The sequence below is a fragment of the Poecilia reticulata genome, linkage group LG21 (assembly GCF_000633615.1).
Source record: "Poecilia reticulata strain Guanapo linkage group LG21, Guppy_female_1.0+MT, whole genome shotgun sequence".
NCBI classification, from domain to species: domain Eukaryota; kingdom Metazoa; phylum Chordata; class Actinopteri; order Cyprinodontiformes; family Poeciliidae; genus Poecilia; species Poecilia reticulata.
In genome coordinates, this window is record NC_024351.1 from 25,133,523 (window position 1) to 25,147,416 (window position 13,894).

The window sequence follows — 13,894 nt, forward strand, 5'->3', positions numbered from 1 at the left end:
TTGCGCCAATTTGGTTTGGGCCCCAACTTTATCAGCTGGATAAAAGTCCTATATAGTYGTCCTTTGGCTGCGGTTATTACGAATGGGCTTAGGTCTAATAATTTTGAGGTGGGAAGGGGAAATAGGCAGGGCTGCCCCCTTTCCCCTCTTCTATTCACCCTTGCAATCGAACCACTGGCCGAAGCAATTCGTAGTGATCCCKCCATTATGGGTATCAACACTGATCGGGGGACTCATAAAATCTCTTTATAYGCCGATGATGTCTTGTTGTTTCTTTCCAGACCTGCCACTTCGGTTGAAAGAGTCATCACAATCATTAACCAGTTTGGCTCATTCTCGGGATATAAAATAAACTTCTCCAAATCCGAGGCCATGCCTCTTGGTGGACAACTTCATATCCCTAGTTCCCCCTTTAAATGGTCCCCTGCAGGATTTAAATATCTCGGTATATCTGTTACACCTTCCTTTGACCAGATGTTTAAAACAAACTTTCTTCCATTATTTGAAAAAATTAAGCTAGATCTTGAACGTTGGAGTGGTCTTCCCATATCTTGGCTAGGCAGAATCTCGCTTCTTAAGATGAACATTCTTCCTCGCTTGTTATACCCAATCAGGAYGATTCCTATTTTATTTACTCAAAAGTGGATCCAAAAACTGAAGAGTTGGTTTGGTTCCTTTATCTGGGCCAAAAGAAGGGCATTTATAAAAATGTCAACATTACAGTTACCAAGAGACATGGGAGGCTTAGATCTCCCAGACTTAAAAAAATATCAAGTGAGTTCTCTTATTCTATACGCTCGAGAATGGTTATCTGATAACCCATCCGCAGTCTGGCTAGATGTAGAAGCCTCGTTATGCGACTGCCCTCTTAAAAGCTTGCTTTTTCTTAAAAATATGAAAACAATAAATAAATTTTGTAACAACCCAATTACTGTGAATACAGTCAAGGCCTGGAGGACGGCTCAAAACATCGAGGGCAGAACTGGGAGGACATCCTCACTCACACCCTTTTTTCGAAACCCCGATTTCCTTCCAGGTATGTYGGATGCGGGTTTTGGGGAATGGGTGGTTAAGGGTATCTCCTCTTTAGGTTGTCTTTTTAAGGAAGGGATCCTCATGTCTTTTAATCAAGTTGTGGAAGCCTTTGGAGTGGGGAAAAATAATCTCTTCCGTTTTTTCCAGCTGAGAGACTTTATCAAAAAAGAAACAACTTTACTCAGGGACTCTGAGGTTTCGGGTGTTGAAAGATTGCTTACCAGTACTCGTGTTGTGTCACTCAGTGTTTGCTACAARACATTGAAAGGTCATAGGAGTCACTTAACAACTCTGGCCCAGGCCTGGGGAGATGAGCTGGGCATCGAGATCACTGATGAAATGTGGAACAGTATATGGAACTCTGCCAGAAAAATTTCTATTTGTAATCGCTCTTGGGCGCTGCAACTTAAATTATTACATAGAGCTCACCTGGCCCCAAATCGGGTYTCTAAGTTTAAACCAGGGTCCTCTTCCCTGTGCCCTAAATGCAAGATATATGAAGGCAACCTCACACACTGTCTTTGGTCATGCCCTAAAATCCAGTTATATTGGGAATCAATTCTGGCTGAGGTAAGGAAAATTATCAAAACTAATATCGATCTTGATCCAGTATCTCTTCTCCTTGGTCTACCAAATAAATATATTCAAAATCAAAACATGAGTAAATTGTATAATGTCCTTACTTTCTGTGCTAGAAAAAATATTCTGTTACAATGGATCTCCAATAAATCTCCTACTATTTTTGGGTGGAAGAAACTTGTCTTGGAATATATACCTCTTGACTTCCTAACATGTCTAATCCACTTTAAGACGGATACTTTTGTCCGGATATGGAAGCCCTTCCTGGACTATGCTGAAGGACACGTATCCACCATCTTGTCCCGAGCTTTTATAAATGCYTAGGTGTAATCGTTACAATGTCGGAAACATGTGTGCCCCCCTCATCCTCTCTGTCTTTTCTTTTATGTCTCTTATGGACTGGACTGTTGAGCTCTTGTTTTTGTTTTGTTTTTGCTTTTTGTTTTTTGTTTTTTTTTGTTTGTGTTATGTTGTTGTTTCTATTAAACAAAATTAATAAACATATCTACAAAAAAAAAAAAACAACTCCCAGTATGAGAAGAAAAGTTGAGGTTCAAAGAAGCAACCAAAGAGGATGATGGTCACAAATGCCATTAAAAGAGGTTGGCTGGATAAACAGAGAGATTCCAGATAAAAATCAAACCATACTGGACATTTATATAAGAATTTAATGTACAGTTCATGAATATAATGGACTCATATTCAAGAACTCAAGGTTGGTAGTTCCACATAAATTGAGAAGTGAAATGTTAAGAAAAATCCATGAGTCACACATGTACATGTCTGACCGTGACATCTGATCTTCTCCTCCTGCGAGTTGCGCTGAGACCAGGAGGTTTTCCTGGCAGTTTTATCAGCAAACAAACAAATATCCTCTCAATATGGTGTTTGACTCAGACTAGTTTAAACAGAACCCCCATGAGTGAAGACGTTATGCCTGGACGTCTGGCTCATCAAAGGGGAAAAGCATTGGTTCCATCTGAACACTCTTGAGGGGATTTTACTATACCATAATTTTGGTCTGACTTGGTTCACATCCCAGAAAACTGCACAGTTAATGGCCTTTTTTCTATTGAATAATATTTTGAATCTGTAATGAGGTGCATACACAGGAGTGTAGTTTAGTGTTCCTCTGGGGCAGCTTCATTTCCTGCACTAGGGTAAAATGGTGAGGAAAGCGCGGTTAATGTTTCATATTAGATGCAATCTTAGTTGGAAACAACATCCGCCTTCTAGTTAGTGATACATCTTTGCCACAGCACACAGCATTACAATCCAGCAAACTGAGCATTCCAGCTCACCTTTCCTGACTTCTGCTTCTACATAAAGGAAACAAAGGAGGAAGAGATATACACTATGAGAAAAACTGCTGGTGCAAAAATATCTGAAGAACTGTCCACACATGGCTATTGTGCAATCAATAAAGTATTTTTCAGAATCTCTCAGGATATGAATAAATTCAGGGAGAGGAAGAAAATACTTTTTGCACCATGGAATGTATGGCAACATTGTTCATCTTGCAGTTCACTCATAACTTCATGGCATTCTTCACAGAAGAAGGACTAAAAAACGTTAAGAAACCCACCAATATACCTGCCTGGGGTGAGAGTTAACCCAATACTTTAGTGGTTCATAGAGCTTGTTTAATGTGATCAGAGTAGCATCTGAGCTGGGGGTTTTTATTCTCTTGATTAAAAATACTTAAATTGCTATGATTATGCATGAGTTTACAGAGTCATGTAGTGTACAGAGTCAAGATTTTGTGCAAGCAGTAATTGCTCAGCGTTTGGTGTGGTTTCCTTTCTCAAACTGGAGGTCAGRGAATCCTCAAAAGTTTACTTTTTATTGGAACACAGTAGGGTTGTGTTCACACCAGCCCTGCTTAAACTCCAATGTTGAACTCTGGTTCATTTGCTTATAGAAAGTCAAGTTAATGAAAATGAAACCCTAATCCTTACCCTAGTCTATCAGACTCTCAGGTGTGAAAATACCTTCTTGTATTTAACTTGTGAAAACAACATTAGGGTTGATAAAAAGCAGAGAAATATTCAACAAGCATTGGACAATAAATTCTTACTCAGTTTGTTGGATCAGGGGCTGATAGCATAAGAAGTCTAATGAATGTTCACAAACTACCACTTTGAACAGTAACATGACCTGATCATACATCGCTGAATCTCTTGCAAAAGATTAAATAAGACCCAGTTAGACAGTAAAATTGTGCTGTATAGCAATATAAAAAGCCAGTTGATTGTTTTAATGACTGTAGTCTACAGAATATAGTTTATAGGTTCCCTTAAACAACAATACCCTTTTATCTGCTTGGCAGCTCACACATGCTGCTGATCAACCTTCAAAGTTTGTTTTAATAATCTGTAATAGTCAATATAGAAATGCTATGTTTTATGAGGTGATAGTTCATGTTGTAAAAAGTATCCATCTTCATACATATAAAGTTATTTTCCATCTCATTTTCAATCCATAGGGATTTATACGTTCTTTTGAGAACTTTTTTAGGAAGGTCTTCCACAAAGCTTAAGGTTTTTATAGGAATTTCTCAAATTCAAGTGTGAGGTAAAACACTGTTGGAAGAGACGATTTGCAGATTCTTGCTTGAGATTTGCCCCAGTTTTACTGCGTGTAGTCTGTTTATACTGTAATAACCGTGTTTTATTGTGTCAAGACTGTCATTATCAGGATCACTTTCTAGCAAGACAGTGGAACTTTGCTGCACAACAATGTTAAGTGCCATCTCTGAGACCAACCTCAGAGATGGCTCAGTCTGTCACAAGTGACGGAGCATCTGCATGATGTAGCATGAGGGTAATGTGGGGTATCTGTATTGTTCAGAGTAGCAATGCTCATTGCACAGAATTTTTTTACATGTTGAAAAACCTTCTATGATCTGGTTTAACAGAAAAAACAAGCTGTATATGCCATAGCATCAAATGTGCACAAACATTTTTTTAATCTCCACATAAATGTAAAGATTCTTCCTGTGTAAGTCAGCTCTGCTATAACAAGAGATTTAAATGTGAATTTTAAGTTCAAATTATTTCAGTTTCACTGACAGCACCAATTAGCATAAAGAGTAGTGTTGTTCATATAAAGAACTCCAAGTACTCTTTGATCAGAGACTTGCAACAATGGGACAATAAAGCAGCAAGAAACCTCCCGCAGAACCAGACTCAGGAAGACCGATCATCTGCCCTGACTGGATGGGAAACGGCAAGAGTGAAAACAAACAAACCACTTGATACTGAGCTTGTCAGTTCTGCCAGCAGTCACAAACAAAAACATGCTTTTCTGCAAAAATTTACAGGATGTACAGAAAATGAAGGCTAGGAGGGAAATCAACAAACCAGGATCAGTCTAAAAAGAAAGATGGAGTGGAGTATTCCTGGATATCTTGTGGTAGTTTGTTCTAATGGGAAGATCACCTTTTCCTATGCCACGGACTATAACTTAAACCATGTCACAACAAATCTAAAATCCCAATGTTTTTCTGGATTAACTGAGTCATTCCTCTCACTTTCTGTATCGCTTGGCCTTTTTGGAAAGAATTGACGTTAACTGAAAAACTTAAGCTTTTATTTCAAGGCATTGACTTTTGCTTCTGTATTTATCTTTTTAGTCTTTATTTGCATGTCATTTTTGTGTTGCACATAAAGCCTGAGTACCAGAATTATAAAGGTTCGCATGAGATTATTTTTTACATTTTTGGATGCTGCACAGCCATTATTTGGAGCATTTCAATAACCAATACATCAATACAATCCTTAAATCCAGGTCTTTCACAATTTATATGTTATTAATCCATAACAACTAAACAAAATGCTAAAAACTGCAAAGAAAAATCCCAAAAACGTAATTCGGTTCATAATTCTTTTTCCAATATATTGCAAATATAACAATTTCCTAATCTTATTTACCAAATTTGTCAATACAAAAAGCTGCACAGAGGCCTTCTGAACCATAGAACTTGTATTTTGATTTTTTGCAGAAGTTAGTTTTTCACATACTGCCAAGTTTATAACATCTATCCAAAGCAGGGATAGAAATTTCCTTGTCATATAGACTTTGTATATTGTGGCGGACATTTTACAACAATGTATGCTATTTGAGTCCTGTTTGTACCGTTACTGTTTCTCAATAAAGATCTATTTAAAAAAAACAAAAAAACATGTACAGCACACGTAGCTTCGTTTTGTACACCACTTCCTCATAGGTGGTGCAGGTATGCTGTATACCTGGCACAATGTGTATGGTACAGCATTTTGTACCCAGAAATAAAGTCAGACAGGAAATGAAGTCCTGTGAAAATATCTCACGATATCTTATGCTGTCGACGTGAGRATGGGAGATCCAAACCAGGAAGTGATTGCGCAGATCTAAAAACCATATAGATGGATATCGCGAATGGATATGCCTCGTGTGTCTGGTTCCTTCGTTTACTATAAATCTGTGAAGTCGTAAATGCGGCCATGTAGCGCTTCTGGACATGTGGATTGTTGGAAAAGTAAGTAAAATTCTTACGGTTTTATATGCAAAAAAAAATTGCTCTACCTTACGTGGTTTGAATTCTACCAGCATTTGAAAAATATTTACATACAACTCAGATCGCCGGCGATCCGGCCGTCCGTAACACATTTTCTGTTTCAGATCTGAATGAGTTTTCTAAAGTTCCACCCTACTCCTGGTCCTCTGTGGGTCTGGGCTTGCCCTCCCTGCCAGAGACAGACCACATGCGAGACGCGACAGTCAGGACCACCTGTTGAAATAGTGGATGGCTAATTCTAGAAGTGACTTCAGACTGTCTCTCCATTACCACCCATCTGACAGGCCACCAGCATCATTCACCCCACCACAACCTATCTGTCTTGCATGCCCCCAGCTGGTGCGCTGTTATGGCAGTCCCCTTGATTGATAGACTATGTCTACTCAGGGTTAATTTACTCTCTTGAATAATGCATGGAATGATACTACTACTACATTCTGCAACTCACCATGGGGTGGGGATTCTGGGTTTCTGTGCTTCTACGAAATCAAGTGTGGCCTCTATTTTTACCACTCATGCACTCATGGAAAAGACAAGAGAAAAAAGGCATTTTAAAGAGGAATATCACATATATATTAGGAAACTGGGAAACATCATGTATTCCAAATGATTGCTAAGAAGAGTGATTAAAAAGAGTTGTTTAGAGGAGAGATATGAAATGTAAGACAGGCAGACCACCCGTCATTCTGGCACAAGTGGGCAGGCATATTTAACTGAGGTTGTAAGCAACACCAACAAACGTTTACTCACATGTTATGTGGATAAACAAATTAGTCAAGTAAAATAAAATACAAATCACATTACTAAATGACTTCAAAAAGATTTTTCTCAAGTAAATGAAGACCAAAAAGAAATATACTGAAAATATGAATTGTCCATTATGAGATAAGAATTAAATGGTTCTGGTCTGCTCTGCATCCCCAGAACCAGATCCAAGCATGGAAAAGTATCATTCAGCTTCTATGCACATCAAATCTGGAACAAACTTCCAGAAACCTGCAAAACAGCTGAAACACTGAGTTCCTTCAAATCTAGACTAACTTAATCTATGTGTTTGGATACGTTTCATATTTCTCAGGAATGCTCTCACATCAGTGGGGAAAGTCCATTTTGGAGCACATACAGACCACTTCTTCAGCAACCAGTATCAAGAGGAATTTTGCAAAAGACTTTGTCTGATTGAGATATCAGTTCCTTCTGTCTACTAAAACAAAGTACGCAGCATAGTGGTAAGCTCCAGATAATGTTAAAATGACAGCAAATCTCATTTTAGACAAGAATGCTGTGTTAATAATGACATCCTGACCATTGGTTTGATACAATGGTACAATTGAGAGAGACGGCCAGAGAGAAAGTGAGGGAAAGAGAGAGAGAAAGAGAAAATGGAAGAAGGGCTGAGGGTAATTAGGTAAATGAATCTAACATTAACAAGTACCTAGACATAATAAACCTAAAGTCAGGTGCGCGGTATAGGGGGAAAAAGTGATGACAATTCTAGGGGTCTTGACCAACAGGGGGCCCTCCACAATTTATTTATTTTTTGTTCATAGAAATTAAAAAATAAAATCGGGGCCCTGTCAATTACAAAATTAATCATATTGTATTTTCAAAGATTGTTTTTAGCAGTAAAAATTTAATGTTCTCACTCCCAGACCAAAAAAAAACACTCATCCATATTTGCCCTGTACCCCCCTACCCTATCTGAGTTAAATGATTCGTTCCTGCTTGGAGCGCTTCAGAGTGACGCTGTTAGCAGCGGAAGACACGAACGATTGTCACAGTTACTATGCTGCTAAGAAAGTTAGAAAATCTGATTTTCAAAAAAAAGAGGGAGAGAGAGAAAAAGGAAAGAGTGTTAATTTATAACCCAGTTTTTCTCCAAGAGAGGTGAGTAGACTGTGAGATTATCAACCATTTAGCATAAGTAGCTTAGCTACAGACCACTGTTTGCCTCCTTTTCACTAGCATTTAATGAATTAAGGGAAAAAATTACCAACACATTCATATATTTAACTTGTCCCTTGAACTTTTACCACTTAACAGATGAGTCGGTCAGCAGCAGCTCTAACCCATGTCCCCCCTCACCCGTCCTCTCCTGAGTGAAATTAAAGCTGCAGTATGTCACTTTTATATAAATATTTTTTCACATGTTTTTAAAACTGTCATTATGTTGTGACAGTATGGTATGAGAGGTAATCTGTGAAAAATCTATTTCCTCTGCTTTCTCTCAGTGCTAGAAACAACCAATCAGAGGCAGGAGAGTTTTAGTGTTGTCAATGACAATCTCATGTGGTGCTGCTCATCCTTCCTCCCCCTTGATTTGTGCCGTGCTGCAGCTAGCATAGCACAGAGCTGTGCAGATTCAAACTGTGAATGCTCAGTTTAGTTAGCATAGCTACTAATGACGGTAGATAAACGGTTTCTTGTAATGATAAGTTGTTTCTCCACCATTAGCACATTTAGCAGTGAGTCAATGAGGATAATTGACAGCACTAAGAGCGTCCACCTAGTTCTGATTGGTTGTTTTGGTCAGAACGGTGCATTACTTTAACCAGTAATAGTAATTCAGGAAGGAGATGGAGGAGATTGATTGTTTTCAAATTATCTGTCTCATAACAAACTGCTAAGACATAGTGACAGCTTTAACAAATATGGAGAAAACATTTTTTTAATTAAAGTTATATACTGCAGCTTGAATAAAATGCAACTACATAACATTTTTGAGACGTCTGGATTGCTTTATGTGTAGTTGCACGTTGCTTTTGACTGTTGTTCATGGAGAGACATTTCAGAATCAAAAACTGAGAAGAAATGTAAGCAACCTACTTGCATACTGGATGTGGACTGTTGGATGTTAAATTCATGAGCAATAAATATTGTGCTAATTATCAGAATTGAACCAAAGAAAGCAAGTCAGATGCAAGCCTTTAAAATTATGACGCATTTTATGGGTCAAATACTCAAAAAAAAATTGTAACAGCAGCTGTGCGGGGGGGGGGACAAACAAATTTTTTGTCAGGGGGCCCACAATTCCTGTTGGCACCCCTGCCTAAAGTAACTATAGTTGTGAAACATGGTAAAACAGAAGACTGATCTTATCAAAGAGAGTCTAAGGGACACAGTATAATAATTAAACTAGAATCATTGATCAAACCCCAAGACAGCTCAAAACAACCCAGGACCTGACATCTATATACATCATTTTTCTAATAACCAAAGTTTTTCTTTTTTTCAACAATATTTTTATTGTATTTTTTACAGATATATCTGCCATGTAACCAATACAGTCAACAAGACCAACAAACACCCTCTTAGATGCACATCTGCATAAATTCCTTTAAGTATACAGGAAATAATAGTCCACTTCTGAGGCTCCCTTGTTTCCATTATGGTCCGACATTAATCTTGTCTTTAGCTGGCTTCTTCATCTTGAGACAAGTCCACACCTTCAACAAAATTCAGGATGGGTCTCCAAATGCTTTCAAATAATTTGCTTTTCCGTTTTTGAAGATATGTTATGCGTTCGAGAGGTAAAGTCTTCAGCATGTGCCTGGTCCATTATTTGATGCCTGGTCCTGTTGTTCTCTTCCAGAATAGTGCTATCAGTCTTTTAGCTTCTAGTAGACACATATCTATCAACAGTTGTTCACATTTGGTAAACAAATAATTTTTGGGATACAGACCCAAAATTAGAAAAACCGGATCTAGTACAATGTCTTTTGAGACAAGATGTTCTACAGTTTATTTTATTGCTTTCCAAAAATTTTTAATTTCCCTACATTCCCAGATACAATGAAACAAAGTCCCCTTTTCTTTTAAGCATTTTGTGCATATGCCTGGTATAGTAGAATTGTACCGATTTAAATTGACTGGTGTAATATAGACTCGCATTAACCATTTGTACTGCAGTAACCTTTAACTGAGTTAACTGTTTGTTTCTGAGCCCTAGTACAGACAGGCTGCCAATCCTCTTGTGACAAGTTTACTCCCAGGTCTGACTTCCAGGTTTCCAGTTTCAATGTTGAGTCCTCTGGGAAATTCAAAACCATAAAGTTGTAGAATTCTGAAATCGCACCTTTACTTGTGCTATCTTTGCAAGCAATTTCTTCTAGCTGAGACTTTGGTGGCTTGGTTAGTTCTTTGTCCTAATGTAGCTTCTGAGCTGAAGGTATTTAAAGAAGTACTTTCTATTTATATTAAATTTCTGCCTGAATTCTTCAAAAGACATCATGTAAGCTGTATTTGCTTGATACAAATCTTGAATTTTATCTATTGCCTTTGTGGCCCATTGTTTAAATAAAGAATTTGCTCTTCCAGGAGTAGAATCTTGGTTTCCCCATATTGGAGTAAACTGTTCTTTTGTGAATTTTTTTAACGTCATACCATATTTTGATCATGTTTTAACTAGAGGATTAACCGTTTTTTCCAATAATCTTGGGACTGAATCAGAAAAAATATATAAAGGTAAGGGTGGACTTACTGACTCAGATTCCATTTCTGTCCATTGAGGGGCGTCCCTGGCATTAAAGTAATATCTAATAGTCCTAAGTTGGGCTGCCCAGTAATACCACTTCATGTTCGGACATCCTAGTCCTCCCTCATTGTGAGGTAAGTGTAAGAGCGACATTCTAACCCTTGACCGTTTATTTTACCATAAAAACCCAACAATCAACTTCCTAAAATTATCAAACCAGTTTTGCAGGAGGCGGCAGGGGGACATTCTGAAAAATATACAATACTTTTGGGAGTATATTCATTTTGTAGCTGTTGTTCCTGCCAATCAGTGATAAGGGAAGGGGCATCCATCTATTGATATTTTCAGTGATTTCTTTTTTTATAAATCTTTTGCTTTTGTTGTTTTAATTAAATGCAATAAAATAGTCCTCATTTAACAAGTAGCCCGCTATACTAAAGGTTTGTAAAATATCATAGATAGTGTGAAAAGTTAATGATACGTGTTAAATTAACCCATTTAATCCCCAATTTTCCCAGACATGAAAATATTAAAATCAGATGCCCTTTGAACTAATCAAGGGGAAATAATTTTTAAAATTGTGGAAAAATATGTGAAAAAGTGTGTATTATGATCGGTCACAATTGTGACCGGTGGGATAATATGGTGTTCTTATACTAAGATGAGCTAAAAGTGCTTTTTCCAAATAGACATGATCATAATATGTGAACATTGTTTCTTTATTGGAATATATCTTGCCACAGCATTACTACATAAACAAAAAAAACATCTACAGTAGAGGCTTTCATTTATATTTCTGAAAATTATGAACATTTGTCACACTGTCATACAGTAAGACTCAATAGACTTAGTCCAGGAGTCTCCAACTCCAGGATATGAGGGCCAGTGTCAGGTATCTTTTCCATCCGCCTCTGCTTCAACACACCTGAATCAGGTGATTAGCAGGACTCTGGAGAACTGGACTGCATAATGAGGAGGTGATCCGCTTAATTCAGGTGTGTTGGACCAGGAACACACCTGAAAGTTGCAGGATACCGGACCCCGAGGCCTGGAATCAAAGGAGAGTTGTATGGCTCCTTCTCACCATCTGGTGACTTTGGTTTTCTTCAATTTTGGGTTATTTCATCCCTTTCTTACTTTCCATGTACTTTCTTGAAGCACTCAATGTGCAATAAAGCCTTGAATTTCTCCAAGGCATGGGTGGTGCAAAAGCAACATCTCTGGAAACAATTCTTGCATTGACTGACCAGTAAGTGTCTTGGTCACATCTTGTCATAACTTGAAGAGAAGTGTCCATTTGAGATATATTTCCATGACCTACTGGCCTTGTACCAAACCTTTGCATAAGATAATATGCCACAACCCATGATGAGCAAATCGGTCGTTCCTCCTAGGACACATTTGGAAAATAATATCTGAAAGGTAAAGGGCCTGTACTTGTATAGTTTTTTATCAAGTCCAAATGACCTGAAAATGCTTTTCACCACATTTAGTCATTCACCCATTCACACACACATTCCCACACTGATGGCAGTAAGCTACTATATTGTAGTTACAGCTTCCCTTGCACAGTCTGACAGGAGTAAGGCAGTCATTCACTGGCACCTCCGGCTCCTCTGACTACCACCGGCTGGCATGGCGGGTGAATTGTCCTCTTGATCAAGGTCACAACAACTGACACAGACAAAGTGGGGGTTCCAGCAGGCAACCCACCAGGTACAAGATAAACTCCAATCTCCTAGGCTACAGTCATCCTATTTATAAGTGTGCTTTTGAGATGGGCCACCACCACTTCTTGGACCTGACCATGACACTGAACCTTGAGGGGTTTAGGACATGAAGGTCTACACCTCTCATGTGCTCATTGATCTAGTTGACATCAGTCTCTGTATAGTTTTTTCTCATTTTTGTTTCTACTATGAAAATATTGCTGTTTTTCTAGTGGATCAGCAGTTTCTCATCTTGTGTCGGAACCTCATTAGGATCCTCTTTTTCTTTTAAAGGGTACATCAGAGAGACAGTTGTCCCTTTATCATAAACTTTTTCCGGTGGTAACAGAGTGCCACAGGACTGACGGGTCAGATTATCCTCTTTTCCCATGAACTGATCATATGTATTCAAAATCAGGCATGGAAAATGGCCCATCTTCCCCATATAGTCCATGTCTAAGCCACCACTATCAAAATCAGCAAGGATTCAATTTTTCTCACAACTATACTGCTCAAAAAAATAAAGGGAACACTTCAGTGTTCACTTAAATGTTAAAGTGTTCCCTTTATTTTTTTGAGCAGTGTATATTTTTGTATGCTTTGTCTGGCCATTACTAAGTCCAACAGATCAAGAACCACACTCAAAATTAATCTTAAAAAGGAAGAAGTTAGGAATTGGAAGAATTTGGTATGTATTTAATAAGCTCACCTAGGTCAAACGTATTATCCCACCGGTCACTATTGTGACCATCAACATGTTTACACATCCTGCTCACACACCAAACTCATTTTTGTAAATGTAAAGGTGTATATCATAACTAGACACTTTAAAGATGATGTGCACCAAAAATCTTTGCATGTTTATTTAAATATACATTGCTAGCATCTTCTTTGGGAGGTTTGTTCTCGCCAAGGATCAACAATTACTAACAGAACTAGATCTTTAGTTTTATTCTGTCAATCTGTTTGACCCGCTTTAAGCAGTTCCATAATTTCTCATTTGTAAATTCCCAATTTAGATCATTTTAATTTGAATCCTCATATTTCCTTCTCCTTTTAAACCCTCCAGGAATGATTAGCCTGTTGTTTTTTACAAGAATGAAGTTAACCCTGTCACTCCATATTTAACTGACTTATTTTATTCTCATCATGGTTTTAAATCCCAAAAGTTCAACACTTTTACCTTTGAAAAATTGGTTCTTTTGTAACCCTTCTATAAAATATTTATTTAACTGAATTACCCTCTTTTGTAGTGTTTATCATATTTATCAATGTTTTTGACAGTTTTGGGGAGAAATTTGATACAGCTAGATTTATTAAATTGAATGAGGATCTACATGCAGATTTGGGTTGATTTCATATTGAATGAAAGCTAAGGATATATGTACATTTTTAGGTCTGATAGGTCTACATAACACACCACTAAAAGTTTCTTCACTGGTGTTAAACACTATATTAATGGCAGATCATGGGTAAACAGTGTACAAAAGTTTAAAAATGACAACATAGGTTTGATAACATTTTATTTAAGCAAAGAGG